General features: G+C 42.5%; 1 pseudogene; it reads right to left on the reverse strand.

Moving 5' to 3' along the window:
* LOC127674600 (presenilins-associated rhomboid-like protein, mitochondrial) overlaps positions 1-15,054 on the reverse strand; it is a 38,140-nt pseudogene that overhangs the window by 1,124 nt on the left and 21,962 nt on the right.

Consider the following 15,054-nt stretch of genomic DNA (forward strand, 5'->3'; position numbering starts at 1 on the left):
GCGGCAACACCACATCTCCTAAGTCCTGAAAGAGGCAGGTGGGGCTTCCAGGCGGCCAGCAGGGAGAAGTTGGTGTGCTCCAGTGAATCCAGCAGGCCCCAGCAGGAGCCTTCAGGTGTCTGCTTCGGGGTCTAAACAGCCTGGACAACAACACCCTGTCTCCAGGCAGTGCAGGAGGTAAGCTGTGCACCAGAGGCCACCTGGGAAGGGGCAGCTTGCACTGGTGAGTCCAGCATTGACAACACCAACTAACACCAGTAAGAACTAGATGGCAAAAGGCAGACGCAGGAACGTCACTAACAGAAATCAAGGCAATATGGCAACATCTGAACCCAATTCTCCTTTACCAGCATGTCCTGGATACCCCATCACACCAGTAAAACAAGATTTGGATTTAAAATCACTGGTCATGATGCTGGTACAGGAACACATGAAGGACATACTTAAAGAATTTCAGGAGAAAATGGATCAAAAGTTAGAAGCCCTTGCAAGGGAAACACAAAAATCATTGAAAGAAATCCAGGAGAATACAAAAGCCAATAAGGAGGAAACACAAAAAAACACTTAAAGAAATACAGGAGAACTTTGGTCAACAGGCTGCGGTCATGATAGAGGAAACACAAAAATCTCTTAAAGAATTACAGGAAAGCACAAACAAGCAAGTGAAGGAGCTAAGCAAAACAATCCAGGATCTAAAATCAGAAGGCGAAACAACTAAGAAAACTCAAAGGGAGACAACTTTGGAGATAGAAAGCCTTGGGAAGAAATCAGTGGACATAGATGCAAATATCAACAACAGAATACAAGAGATAGAAGAAAGAATCTCAGACGCTGAAGATACCATAGAAACCATGGACTCAACAGTTAAAGAAAATGCAAAAAGCAAAAAGCTTGTAACCCAAAATATCCAGGAAATCCAGGACACAATGAGAAGACCAAACCTAAGGATTATAGGCATAGATGAGAGTGAAGATTTACAGCTTAAAGGGCCAGCAAATATCTTCAATAAAATTATGAAAGAAAACTTCCCTAACCTAAAGAGAGAGATGCCCATGAATATACAAGAAGCCTACAGAACTCCAAACAGACTGGACCAGAACAGAAATACTTCCCGTCACATAATAATCAAAACACCAAATGTACTAAACAAAGAAAGAATATTAAAGGCAGTAAGAGAAAAAGGCCAAGTAACATATAAAGGAAGACCTATCAGAATCACAGCAGACTTTTCACCTGAGACTATGAAGGCTAGAAGGTCCTGGGCAGATCTCATGCAGACTCTAAGAGAACACAAATGCCAACCAAAACTACTATATCCAGCAAAACTCTCAATCACCATAGATGGAGAAACTAAGATATTTCATGACAAAACCAAGTTTACCCAATATCTATCCACAAACCCAGCCCTACAAAGGATAATAGGAGGAAAACACCAATACAAGGAGGGAAACTTCACCCTGGAAAAAGCAAGAAAGTAACCTTTCATCAAACCCAAAAGAAGTTAAGCAATCAAATTTTAAAAATAACGTCAAAAATGACAGGAAGTAACAATCACTATTCCTTAATATCTCTTAACATCAATGGACTCAATGCCCCAATAAAAAGACATAGACTAACTGACTGGATACGTAAACAGGACCCTACATTTTGCTGCTTACAGGAAACACACCTAAGGGTCAAAGACAAACACTACCTTAGAGTAAAAGGCTGGAAGACAATTTTACAAGCAAATGGTCTCAGGAAACAAGCTGGAGTAGCCATTTTAATATCAGATAAAATTGACTTTCAACCCAAAGTCATCAAAAGAGATCCAGAGGGACACGTCTTGCTGATCAAAGGAAAAATACAACAAGAAGAACTCTCAATCCTGAACATCTATGCTCCAAATGCAAGGGCACCCTCATTCGTAAAAGAAACTTTATTAAAGCTCAAAGCACACATTGCACCTAACACAATAATTGTGGGTGACTTCAACACTGCACTTTCCTCAATGGACCGATCAGGAAAACAGAAACTAAACAGGGACATAATGAAATTAATTGAAGCTTTGGACCAATTAGATTTAACAGATATATATAGAACATTCTATCCTAAAGCAAAAGAATATACCTTTTTCTCAGCACCTCATGGTACCTTCTCCAAAATCGACCATATAATTGGTCACAAGACAGACCTCAACAAATATAGGAAGATAGAACTAATCCCATGCCTCCTATCAGATCACTATGGAGTAAAAGTGGTCTTCAATAGCAACAAAAACAACAGAAAACCCACATATACGTGGAAACTGAATAATATTCTACTCAATGATACATTGGTCAAGGAAGAAATAAAGAAAGAAATTAAAGACTTTTTAGAACACAATGAAAATGAAGACACAACATACCCAAATCTATGGGACACAATGAAAGCAGTGCTAAGAGGAAAACTCATAGCCCTGAGTGCCTCCAAAAAGAAAATGGAGAGAGCTTACATTACCAGCTTAATGACACACCTGAAAGCCCTGGAACAAAAAGAAGCTATTTCACCCAGGAGGAGTAGAAGGCAGGAAATCATCAAACTCAGGGCTGAAATCAATCAAGTAGAAACAAAGAGAACCATACAAAGAATCAACAAAACCAGGAGCTGGTTCTTTGAGAAAATCAACAAGATAGATAAACCCTTAGCCAGACTGACCAAAGGGCACAGAGAAAGTATCCAAATTAACAAACTTAGAAATGAAAAGGGAGATATAACAACAGAAACTGAGGAAATCCAAAAAATCATGAGATCCTACTACAAGAGCCTGTACTCAACACAACTGGAGAATCTGGAGGAAATGGACAATTTCCTTGACAGATACCAAATACCAAAATTAAATCAGGACCAAATAGATCATCTAAACAGTCCCATAATGCCTATAGAAATTGAAGGAGTCATAGAAAGCCTTCCAGCCAAAAAAAGCACAGGACCAGATGGTTTCACTGCAGAATTCTATCAGACCTTCAAAGAAGAGTTAACACCAATACTCTTCAAATTATTCCACAAAATAGAAACAGAAGAAACACTACCCAATTCCTTCTACGAAGCCACAATTACTCTGATACCAAAACCACACAAAGATCCAACAAAGAAAGAGAACTTCAGACCAATTTCCCTTATGAACATCGATGCAAAAATACTCAATAAAATTCTTGCCAACCGAATCCAAGAACACATTAAAACGATCATCCACCATGATCAAGTAGGCTTTATCCCGGGAATGTAGGGTTGGTTCAATATACGGAAATCCATCAATGCAATCCACTACATAAACAAACTCAAAGAACAAAACCACATGGTCATTTCATTGGATGCTGAAAAAGCATTTGACAAAATTCAGCATCCTTTCATGCTTAAAGTCTTGGAGAGAACAGGAATTCAAGGCCCATACCTAAACATAGTAAAAGCAATATACAGCAAACCGGTAGCCAGCATCAAAGTAAATGGAGAGAAACTTGAAGCAATCCCACTAAAATCAGGGACTAGACAGGGCTGCCCCCTTTCTCCTTATCTTTTCAATATTGTACTTGAGGTACTAGCTCGGGCAATTCGACAACATAAGGAGGTCAAAGGGATACAAATTGGAAAGGAAGAAGTCAAACTATCATTATTTGCAGACGACATGATAGTCTACCTAAGTGACCCAAAAAACTCCACTAGAGAGCTCCTACAGCTGATAAACAACTTCAGCAAAGTGGCAGGTTATAAAATCAACTCAAGCAAATCAGTGGCCTTCCTATACTCAAAGGATAAGCAGGCTGAGAAAGAAATTAGGGAAATGACCCCCTTCACAATAGCCACAAACAGTATAAAGTATCTTGGGGTGACTCTTACCAAACATGTGAAAGATCTGTATGACAAGAACTTCAAGACTCTGAAGAAGGAAATGGAAGAGGACCTCAAAAAATGGGAAAACCGCCCATGCTCATGAATCGGTAGAATCAATATAGTTAAAATGGCCATTTTGCCAAAAGCAATATACAGATTCAATGCAATACCCATCAAAATCCCAACTCAATTCTTCACAGAGTTAGAAAGAGCAATTACCAAATTCATCTGGAATAACAAAAAACCCAGGATAGCTAAAACTATTCTCAGAAACAAAAGAAATTCTGGGGGAATCAGTATCCCTGACCTCAAGCAATACTACAGAGCAATAGTGTTAAAAACTGCATGGTATTCGTACAGTGACAGGCAGGAGGATCAATGGAACAGGATTGAAGATCCAGAAATGAACCCACACATCTATGGCCACTTGATCCTCGACAAAGAGGCTGAAAACATCCAATGGAAAAAAGATAGCCTTTTCAACAAATGGTGCTGGTTCAACTGGAGGTCAGCATGCAGAAAAATGCGAATTGATCCATCCTTGTCTCCTTGTACTAAGCTCAAATCCAAATGGATCAAGGACCTCCACATAAAGCCAGACACTCTGAAGCTAATAGAAAAGAAACTGGGGAAGACCCTTGAGGACATCGGTACAGGGAGAAAGTTTCTGAACAGAACACCAATAGCGTATGCTCTAAGAGCAAGAATTGACAAATGGGACCTCATAAAATTACAAAGTTTCTGTAAGGCAAAGGACACCATCAAGAGGACAAATCGGCAACCAACAAATTGGGAAAAGATCTTCACCAATCCTACATCAGATAGAGGGCTAATATCCAATATATATAAAGAACTCAAGAAGTTAGATTCCAGAAAACCAAACAACCCTATTAAAAAATGGGGTACAGAGTTAAACAAAGAATTCTCACCTGAAGAACTTCGGATGGCGGAGAAGCATCTTAAAAAATGCTCAACATCATTAGTCATTAAGGAAATGCAAATCAAAACAACCCTGAGATTTCACCTTACACCAGTCAGAATGGCTAAGATTAAAAATTCAGGAGATAGCAGGTGTTGGAGAGGGTGTGGAGAAAGAGGAACACTCCTCCACTGCTGGTGGGGTTGCAAATTGGTACAACCACTCTGGAAATCAGTCTGGCGGTTCCTCCGAAAACTGGGCACTTCACTTCCAGAAGATCCTGCTATACCACTCCTGGGCATATACCCAGAGGATTCCCCACCATGTAATAAGGATACATGCTCTACTATGTTCATAGCAGCCCTATTTATAATTGCCAGGTGTTGGAAAGAACCCAGGTATCCCTCAACAGAAGAGTGGATGCAAAAAATGTGGTATATCTACACAATGGAGTACTATTCAGCCATTAGAAACAACGAATTCATGAAATTCTTAGGTAAATGGATGGAGCTAGAGAACATCATACTGAGTGAGGTAACCCAGACTCAAAAGGTGAATCATGGTATGCACTCACTAATAAGTGGATATTAACCTAGAAACCTAGATTACCCAAAACATAATCCACACATCAAATGAGGTACAAGAAGAAAGGAAGAGTGGCCCCTTGTTCTGGAAAGACTCAATGAAGCAGTATTCAGCAAAACTAGACCGGGGAAGTGGGAAGGGGTGGGTGGGAGGACAGGGGGAGAGAAGGGGGCTTACGGGACTCTTTGGGAGTGGGGAAATCATTTGAAATGTAAATAAAAAATATATCGAATAAAAAAAATATTCTTTTGTCCTAGAAGAAATAACAGAAAAACTCCATAAAATAATAAACTAGAAGCCATAAATCGTGCACAAAGACATGATGCACATCCTTACATGCCCTTTAAAGGCAGCTTCAGTCATTTTATGTTGATATTGGCTGTAATCACTCTACTCACTGGCCTCTTGATATAGCTTAGCAGTAGAGCACCATGCCTTGAACACATTGGGGTCCCGGGTTCGACTATTCTGTGGTTTGGTGCTATTATACATATACTCCTAGATGGCCTGCAACTCACTATGTAGAGCAGGCTGACTTTGAACATTTTGTGATCTTTCAGCATCTGCTTCCTTTTTTTTCAGCCTCTGCCTCTTTATTGTTGAGGTCATAGTCACAAACTATGCAACTCTTCTTGGGCTGTATTTTCCTAGCACATTCATTTCCACTTGACATTTAAATATTCTCTTATTTTGCACAGTGAACAATTGGCTTTTTGTTTAATCTCAAGAATAACCTACCATTTTGCAAAGAAAACACAACAAGTAGACAGACTATAAGCTTTGTTAGCTGTTGGGAAAGAAGAAGAGAGGGATAAGAGAAACAGAGAAAGTCATCCCTTTGGAGTTAGGGTCCAAGACAGCAAGCAGGTGCACCAAGCGAGTCAGTAAGTAGCTGTGCTAGAGGTAGAGGAGAAGCAGGCTGAAGCCCTTCATAAAAGGAAGAATTTCCAGAGTGTCAGGACAGGAAGGCTCAGGTTATCACTGGTATCTGAAAAGGAAGAAGAAAGAGACACTTTTCAGTTAGAATTTTAAAGTTGATTATGGAGCGGAGAAGATAACATTTTTAACTTGCAGGAGGCTCAGCAAGTACAAGCACTTCTTTTGAAGCACACTTCATGATCTGAGTTCATTTCTAACAAATCAGGGGAAAGGGCACATGTGGTCCTCACAATCTGTAATCTCAGGACTCCTACTGCAAGATGGGATACATGGGCACAAGAATTAGCTAAAATCTGGCATGCCAGGTAGCCTGGAATACATGGAACACATAATATAATACATGTAGTATAATAAATGCAGTATACTACAGCAGCAGAAAGAAGAGAAACCGTGCCTGTAAAGAAGGTTGTAGGAGACAACTGAATCTAAAAAATATTGTCCACTGGCCTTCACACTTTTAGTATGCCATTTTCATGTTTGTACTCACACAAGAACACTCACACACAGGCACACACACACACACATGAACACCCACGTATAAACAAAAATTTAGTACAGTTATGACTGTATGTATTTTTTTAATTTATTGATAAATTTATTTACATTTCAAATGATTTCCCCTTTTCTGGACCCCCACTCCCCAAAAGTCCCATTAGTCCACTTCCCTCCCCCTGTTTTCCCACCCACTCCTTCCCACTTCCCCACTCTGATTTTGCTCTATACTGCTTCACTGAGTCTTTTCAGAACAAGGGGCCACTCCTCCATTGTTCTTGTACCTCATTTGATGTATGGATTATGTTTTGGGTATTCCAGTTTTCTAGGTTAATATCCACTTATTAGTGAGTGCATACCATGATTCACCTTTTGAGTCTGGGTTACCTCACTTAGTATGATGTTCTCCAGCTCCATCCATTTGCCTAAGAATTTCATCTTGGTTTAGGACTCCAGAGAGATTGGACAGACTGAGATACACAAAGATAACCCGAGGCCAACATCGAGGGGTCTAAGCCCGACGGGCGTTGGCCTGCACCCAGGCCCTGGGCTGTTTGGGGGGCCATCGGGGTGCCAACCCAGCCAGGAGGTTTTTTATTTTTTTGCCCGGGCCGTCACGCGCACCGCCATTTTGCCTACAGGACACCAGAGAGCTCTAGCAGGCAAAGCCGGCTAACAGGCATAGCCTGAGGCTAACAAAGCGGGGGTCTAGGCCCCAACAGTCCCTAGACTGACCCCAAGAACTGGGCGGTTTGGTGGGCCATCTCTGTGTCAACCCGCCCAGGAGGTTGTTAGCCCAGCAGACTCTCCAGGCACTTTCAGGGAGCGCTAGCACACGCCTGCCATCCTGGCCACCTGACAGACCCAATTAACAGTCATAGCCCGAGGGGAACTTTGCTAGGACCTTGGCCTCCCATGCTTTTACCTGGACCCAGGGCCTGAGCAGCCAGGCTAGCCTTGTGTGCACCAACCCGGTTGGGAGATCGGCTGCCCAGCAGAGTGATCAGCACGCGGAAAAGGTCCCGGCAGCATACACCATCAGCACTCCCTGAAGGTGCAAACGTGCTCCATCTGGTTTACAGACACAATCTGGGGCAAAGCACACTAGAGCTGCAAGGGCACCCAAGAGGAAGACAGCACATTAGCAATCAGCTACAGGGGAAACCCAGCCATATAGTGTTGCAGTAATAGCCCCAGAGCCCCTCAGGAGGCCCAAACACCAGCCAAGGACAAGACCAACTAACTCCAGAGAACAAGATGGCAATGGGCAAACGCAGGAACGCTACTAACAGAAATCTAGGCAATATGGCAGCATCTGAACCAAACTCTCCAACATCAGCAAGTCCTGGTTATGCCAACACACCAGAGAAACAAGATTTGGATTTAAAATCACTGATCATGATGCTGCTAGAAGAACACAAAAAGGATATAAATGAATCTCTTAAAGAAATACAGGGGAACATGAATAAGCTAGAAACCCGTATAATGGAAACAGAAAAATCACTTCAAGAAATGCAGGAGAATAAGGCTCAAGAGATAGAAGCCAATAAAGAAGAAACGCAAAAAAAAAAAAAAAAAAAAAAAAAAAAAAATTAAAGAAATGCAGGAGAACTTGAGTCAAGAAGCAGAAGTCATGAAAGAGGAGACTGTATATATTTACGTTTACATAATGAATCTCTGGTGGAGGTGTGCATGTGTGTGCATGTGTGTGTGTGTGTGTGTGTGTGTGTGTGTGTGTAGGGAGGACCTGTGAGAGGCACATAGAAGAATCAAGTGCACAACATCCCCTTGTCTGAATGCACTCAGAATTCGCCATCCCTGTACTTCATGTGCTTCCTCATCTCCTTCCCTCTCTCTCCCATGGGCTTGCCTTCTCCTTTCTCTGCCTCCTAGTGTAACATGAGAGAATCCTGTGGACTCCCCATGCATACCAGCTCCAGACAAGAACAAGTGTCACGTGGAGTCCTGTCGGCACATAGACAGAGCAAGAGTGACAAGATCACAAGGGACATGATAGGTAAGTCAGGTCCTTTGTCTTCCCTTCCTTCTGACCAGAGGCAGTTGTTCTGTGGAGTTGTGGTCCCATGTGAGAAAGCACCCTGTGCTACCACACACATTAAACTGTAGAATAGCCTAAAGGGGGAGTGCTTTTATCACCATTCAGTGCAGGTATGTGTGGCCCACAACTCACTGTCAGGGCATCCCAGGGAAGGCAGCCCTTTGGTCTAAAGGAAGGGTTCAGGCCTAATATCAGTTTACTTATGGTCGTATGTGCTTTTGACTGTTGTTTGAAAATGTATATCGGGGAAGGGGAAAAATACTTGTTCTCTGATTGAGAACAGAATAAGGCAGTAAAGTGATAACACTGTGAGCAGGAGAACCTTGGTTCCATGCCCAGGAGGAATAAAATGGGTGTGGCAGCACATGCTTGCCTGTGAATGTAGAGACCCAGATTCCCAGGTATTGCTGAGCAGTCAGCCTAGACAAGCTGGGGTGTCCCAGGCCAGTGACAAACCTTGTCTAAGGAAAATGGCACCTGACTTGCAAAACTGGAGGCTCTGTTCTTCCTCCTGCTGCATGCATGTACACACACACACACACACACACACACACACACACACACACACATTTGATAGAGGATGTACATGTATATATTTTCTATACATAGTGACAGTATTGTTTGAGTTTCATGGAACAAATGAATGAGATGCACAAATGGATTTTCCTCTGTGTGCTCTGTGTGTGCCTGCAGCTGTGTGTTCCTGTTTAGACTCATCCTAGCTTCTATAGCTCCATCATGTCTATTCTTTATCTTCGCCTCAGACTAGGATCGGGTTCCAATCTCTGGGGTGTATTAGATATGCCTAAGGTATGAATCGTTATGTGCCATGAAAATATACGGAGGAGGAAGATGCTGCAAACTCCAGATGTAAGGTCCTATCAAGTCCAGTTCACAGTCTAGGTTCTCTCCCTGTCAGCCATAGAGTCTGACTCACACTGATGCAGTTCTCTTTACAGCCACGGGGCGGCAGAAAACCAATAATCTTACTTTTTTTTTTAAAATATTTTTATTTTCTATATTCTTTGTTTATATTCCAAATGATTTCCCCTTTCTCGGATCCCCCCTCCCCATATATCCCATAAACCTTCTTCTGTCCATCCATTCTCCAATCACCTCCCTCCTTTTATTCTCTGTCCTTATATTCCCCTCCAATGCTAGGTCAATCCTTTCCAGGATCAGGACCCTCTCCATACTTCTACATGGGAGTCATTTTTTATGCGATTTGTGCCTTGTGTATTGAGGGTTTCTGGGCTAATTAATATCCACTTATCAGAGATTGCATTCCATGTATATTCTTTTATGACTCGGTTACCAGGTTTATCTGCAGCTCCTGAACAGGAAAATACCCTAGTTACCACAATTTTAGGGGAAACATCAGAACAAAAGCCAGCAGTCCCTGAGTACTCTGAAACATTTACTGAGTTTGTCTGCAGCCCCTCAAAAGGAAAACAACCATGATACCCTAATTTCAGGTGAAGTGTCTGTACAAAAGCCACCAGTCCCTGAGCATTCTGAAACATCTACAAGTATATTTATGACTCTTCAACAGCAGCCGCCCCAGATTATGCTAATTTTAGGGGAAAAAGCAATACAAAACTAACCAATCCCTGAGCTCTCTGACACATATATCAAGTTTGTCTGCAGCCCCGCAAAAGGAAAACACCCAGGTTAAGCTAATTTTAGGTGAAGTGTCCACAAAAAGTCCCTGAGCATCCTGAGACTTTGGCAAATTTGACCTGAAGACAGGTCACAGGGACCTTCCCCTAGTTATCCTAATTTTAGGTGAAGTGTCTGCACAAAAGACACCACTCCCTGAGCACTTTCAGAGATTTAAAAAGTTTATCTGCAGCTCCTGAACAGGACAATACACTGGTTACCACAATTTTAGCAGAAACATCAGAAAAAAAAGCCACCAGTCCTTGAGCACTCTGAAATATTTACAGAGTTTGTCTGCAACCCCTGAAAAGGAAAATACCCAGATTATCCTAATTTTAGGTGAAGTGTCCAAACAAAAGACACCATTCCCTGAGCACTCTGAAATATTTACAGAGTTGTCTGCAACCCCTGAAAAGGAAAACACCCAGATTATCCTAATTTTAGGTGAAGTGTCCAAACCAAAGCCACCAGTCCCTGAGCACTCTGAAACTTTCACAAACTTTATCTGCAGTCCCTCAACAGGACCATTCCCAGGTTATCCTAATTTTAGATGAAGTGTCTGAACAAAACTCACCAGTCCCTGAGCACTCTCAAAGATTTAAAAAGTTTATCTGCAGCTCCCAAAAAGGAAAATATTCAGGTTACCTAATATCAGGGGAAAAGACAGAACAAAAGCCACCAGTCCCTGAAGACTCTGAAATATTTACAGAGTTTACCTGCAACCCCTGAAAAGGAAAACATCCAGGTTATCCTAATTTTAGGTGAAGTGTCCAAACCAAAGCCACCAGTCCCTGAGCACTCTGAAACTTTCACAAACTTTATCTGCAGTCCCTCAACAGGACCATTCCCAGGTTATCCTAATTTTAGATGAAGTGTCTGAACAAAACTCACCAGTCCCTGAGCACTCTCAAAGATTTAAAAAGTATCTGCAGCTCCCAAAAAGGATAATACCCAGGTTACCTAATATCAGGGGAAAAGACAGAACAAAAGCCACCAGTCCCTGAAGACTCTGAAATATTTACAGAGTTTACCTGCAACCCCTGAAAAGGAAAACATCCAGGTTATCCTAATTTTAGGTGAAGTGTCCTAACAAAACTCACCAGTCACTGGGCACTCTCAAAGACTTAAAAAGTTTATCTGCAGCTCCCAAAATGGATAATAAGCAGGTTACCCTAATATTAGGTGCAAAGACAGAACAAAATCCACCTGTCCCTATGTACTCTAAAACATTTACTCAGTTTGTCTGCAGACCCTGAAATGGAAAACACCCAGGTTAACCTAATTTTAGGTGAAGTGTCCAAAGACAAAAAGACACTAGTCACTGAGTACCCTGAGACTTTCACAAACGTTATCTGAAGACCCTCAAAAGGACCATCATCAAGTTATCTAATTTTAGGAGAAGAGTCTGCACAAAAGCCACCAGTCCCTGAGTACTCTGAAATACTTACAGAGTTTGTCTGCAACCCCTGAAAAGGAAAACACCCAGAGTATCTAATTTTAGGTGAAGTGTCCAAACCAAAGCCACCAGTCCCTGAGCACTCTGAAACTTTCACAAACTTTATCTGCAGCCCCTCAACCACTGTACACCCCCCTTGGACTTGGTGGCCCGACCTCATGCCTGATATTTGTAAGTTAGCAGCAGGATCACTTTCCTGGGATATCCCTGACCACACTGACCTCCTGAACCACCAGCTGAAAAGCAGAGCATCACAGGAGGGATTGGGAACACATATGGGTGCTCAGGGCTGTTCTACCTGTCCAACCTTCCTCTGCGGCATTTTATGTATGCCCCGTCCAAGGACAAGTCAGGAACTTCCAGCATAGGGGCATCTGATTTCTATTGTGCTGCATGGGGTTGTGAAACCGCGGGAGATATTTACTGGAATCCACCCTCTTCTTGGGACCTGATCACAGTAAAGAGGAATGGTAGCTATGATAAGTCAAACCAGGGCGAGAGAGACAGTTCTAAATACCCTGAGAATGGGTGTGCCCATAGCAACAGCCCCAATGGAGTTTGCAAAGGTAAATATTGTATCCAGATACTTATAAAATTCACTAACAAAGGGAGACAAGAGCGTCAGAGCTGGTTTAGGGGAAACAGTTGTGGTTTGCAAGTGCATGCCTCAGGAACAGATCCTGGATTGATTTTCAAAATCAAACTGACAGTAGAGAACCATCCCAGTGTGCCCATCAGACCCAACAAGATCCTCCCAGAACAGGGTCCTCCTGCCAGGTCCAAGCCTCTGACCCCTATAACTGTCCCATCTGTCCCTGTAAAATCCCTTAACACTGTCATTCCTGACAGACCCTCGGCCATAATCCCTAGATATCCCTCAAAGGGGCAGAGACTGTTAAACCTGGTTAGAGGAGCTGTCTATGCCCTTAACAGCACCAATCCAGATGCCACTATAGACCGCTGGTTATGCTTATCCTCCAGCCCCCCTTACTATGAAGGAATTGCTTACAATGGGGATTTCAATAAAACCAGTAATCATGCTTCCTGCTCCTGGGGGATGGGAAAGAAGTTAACCATGACTGACATGACAGTGTCAGGGGAGAGCCCCGGTCTTTGCATAGGGACACCTCCCCCTTCCCACCATCATCTATGTGGCCGAACTCACTCTGTGGGCAGGACAGATACTAGCTATTACCTTGTACCATCTCCAGTTGGCTGGTGGGCCTGTAACACAGGGCTTACCCACTGCATATCAACTAGTGTTTGTGACCCTTCTCGTGATTTCTGTGTCATGGTTCAGCTTCTAGCCCGAGTGTATTATCACCCTGCTTCCTACCTAGAAGATAAGTATACCAGTGAGAGAATAGAGAGAGAGCCAGTTTCCCTAACTCCAGCTATGATGCTGGAAGCTGGTCTTGTGGTGGGAGTAGGGACGGGTGTAACAGCCCTAGTTGAAGGAACACAAGGAGCTCAGTATTTTCAGACTCTAAAGGAAGCGGTAAATGAAGACTTAGAGATGCTGGAAAAATCCATTAATGCCTTAGAGAAATCTCTGACCTCCTTATCTGAAGTAGTGTTACAAAATAGAAGAGGTTTAGATTTGTTATTTTTAAAAGAAGGAGGACTGTGTGCAGCCTTAAAAGAAGAATGCTGTTTTTCTGTGGACCACACAGGAGTAGTCAGAGATTCTGTGCAGAAATGAAGAGAAAGACATGAAAAGAGAAAGCGAGAACGAGGAGAACAACAGGGATGGTGTGAATCATGGTACTCCAAGTCTCCATGGATGACCACATTATTTTCTGCCCTTGCGGGACCTATTCTTTTTATATGTTTGGTTTTAATCTTTGGCCCTTGCTTGATAAATAAGGGACTTGCTTTCGTTAGGGATAGGATAAATGCAGTGCAGCTTATGGTTCTCCAACGCCAGTATCAACCCATAGTTAAAATAGAAGGATATGATTACCATTCCCCATATGAAGATACCAATTTTTACATTCTAAGATTAGAATTACACAGTAGAAGAAGAGGGGGATGAAATGAGTTAGAACTTCTAAGAATCCATAATTAAGGCAGTGAACAAGACCTAGAGAAGGGAACAGAACAGTATAATGCCGACCATGCCCGGACAGGCCTGAGACAAGGCTGTTAAGTTATTCCAGGAACTGACTGACCATAAAGATAAGGGACATGCCAGGACAATCTCCACTGAGTCATGAGCCATCTGGACTGGTGGCATTCTGTGCCCCGCTTCTTTGATATAGTTTGATGTTAGCCAGACTGCCTGCTAACAAAGATAAGCTGCCCGCCCTCCTACATTGCTGATGCACCCATGTGCATGTACTGCCTCCTGATGTAACTGTGCGCCAATTCCTCCCGCCAATGTTTGTATCAACCAATCATGTGAAAGCGTGCCAAATCCCCTGACTTTTCCTATACAAACCCCTGGCTTTTGAGCCTGGGGATTGACACCTCTATCTCCTGCGTGAGATACAGGTCAGCCCGGAGCTCTGATAATAAACTGCCTCCTGTCCTTGCATCAAGCCGGTCTCTCATGTTTTCTTGGGTGTGCACCATCCCGAGACTTGATCTCCCAAAAGAGGGGGGGTCCTTCACTAATATCAGATAAAATTGACTTTCAACCCAAAGTCATCAAAAGAGACAGGGAAGGACACTTCTTGCTGGTCAAAGGAAAAATCCACCAAGAAGAACTCTCAATTCTGAACATCTATGTTTCAAATGCAAGGGCACCCTCATTCATAAAAGAAACTTTACTAAAGGTCAAAGCACACATTGCACCTAACACAATAATTGTGGGTGACCTCAACACTCCACTCTCCTCAATGGACCAATCAGGAAAACAGAAACTAAACAGGGACACAGTGAAACTAATTGAAGCTTTGGACCAATCGAATTTAACAGACACATATAGGACATTTCATCCTAAAGCAAAAGAATATACCTTTTTTTCTCGTGGTACCTTCTCCAAAATCGATCATATAATTGGTCACAAGACAGACCTCAACAAATATAAGAAGATTGAACTAATCCCATGCCTCCTATCACATCACTACGGAGTAAAAGTGGTCTTCAATTGTA

The sequence above is a fragment of the Apodemus sylvaticus genome, chromosome X, assembly GCF_947179515.1.
Source record: "Apodemus sylvaticus chromosome X, mApoSyl1.1, whole genome shotgun sequence".
In the NCBI taxonomy this organism is placed as follows: Eukaryota; Metazoa; Chordata; class Mammalia; order Rodentia; family Muridae; genus Apodemus; species Apodemus sylvaticus.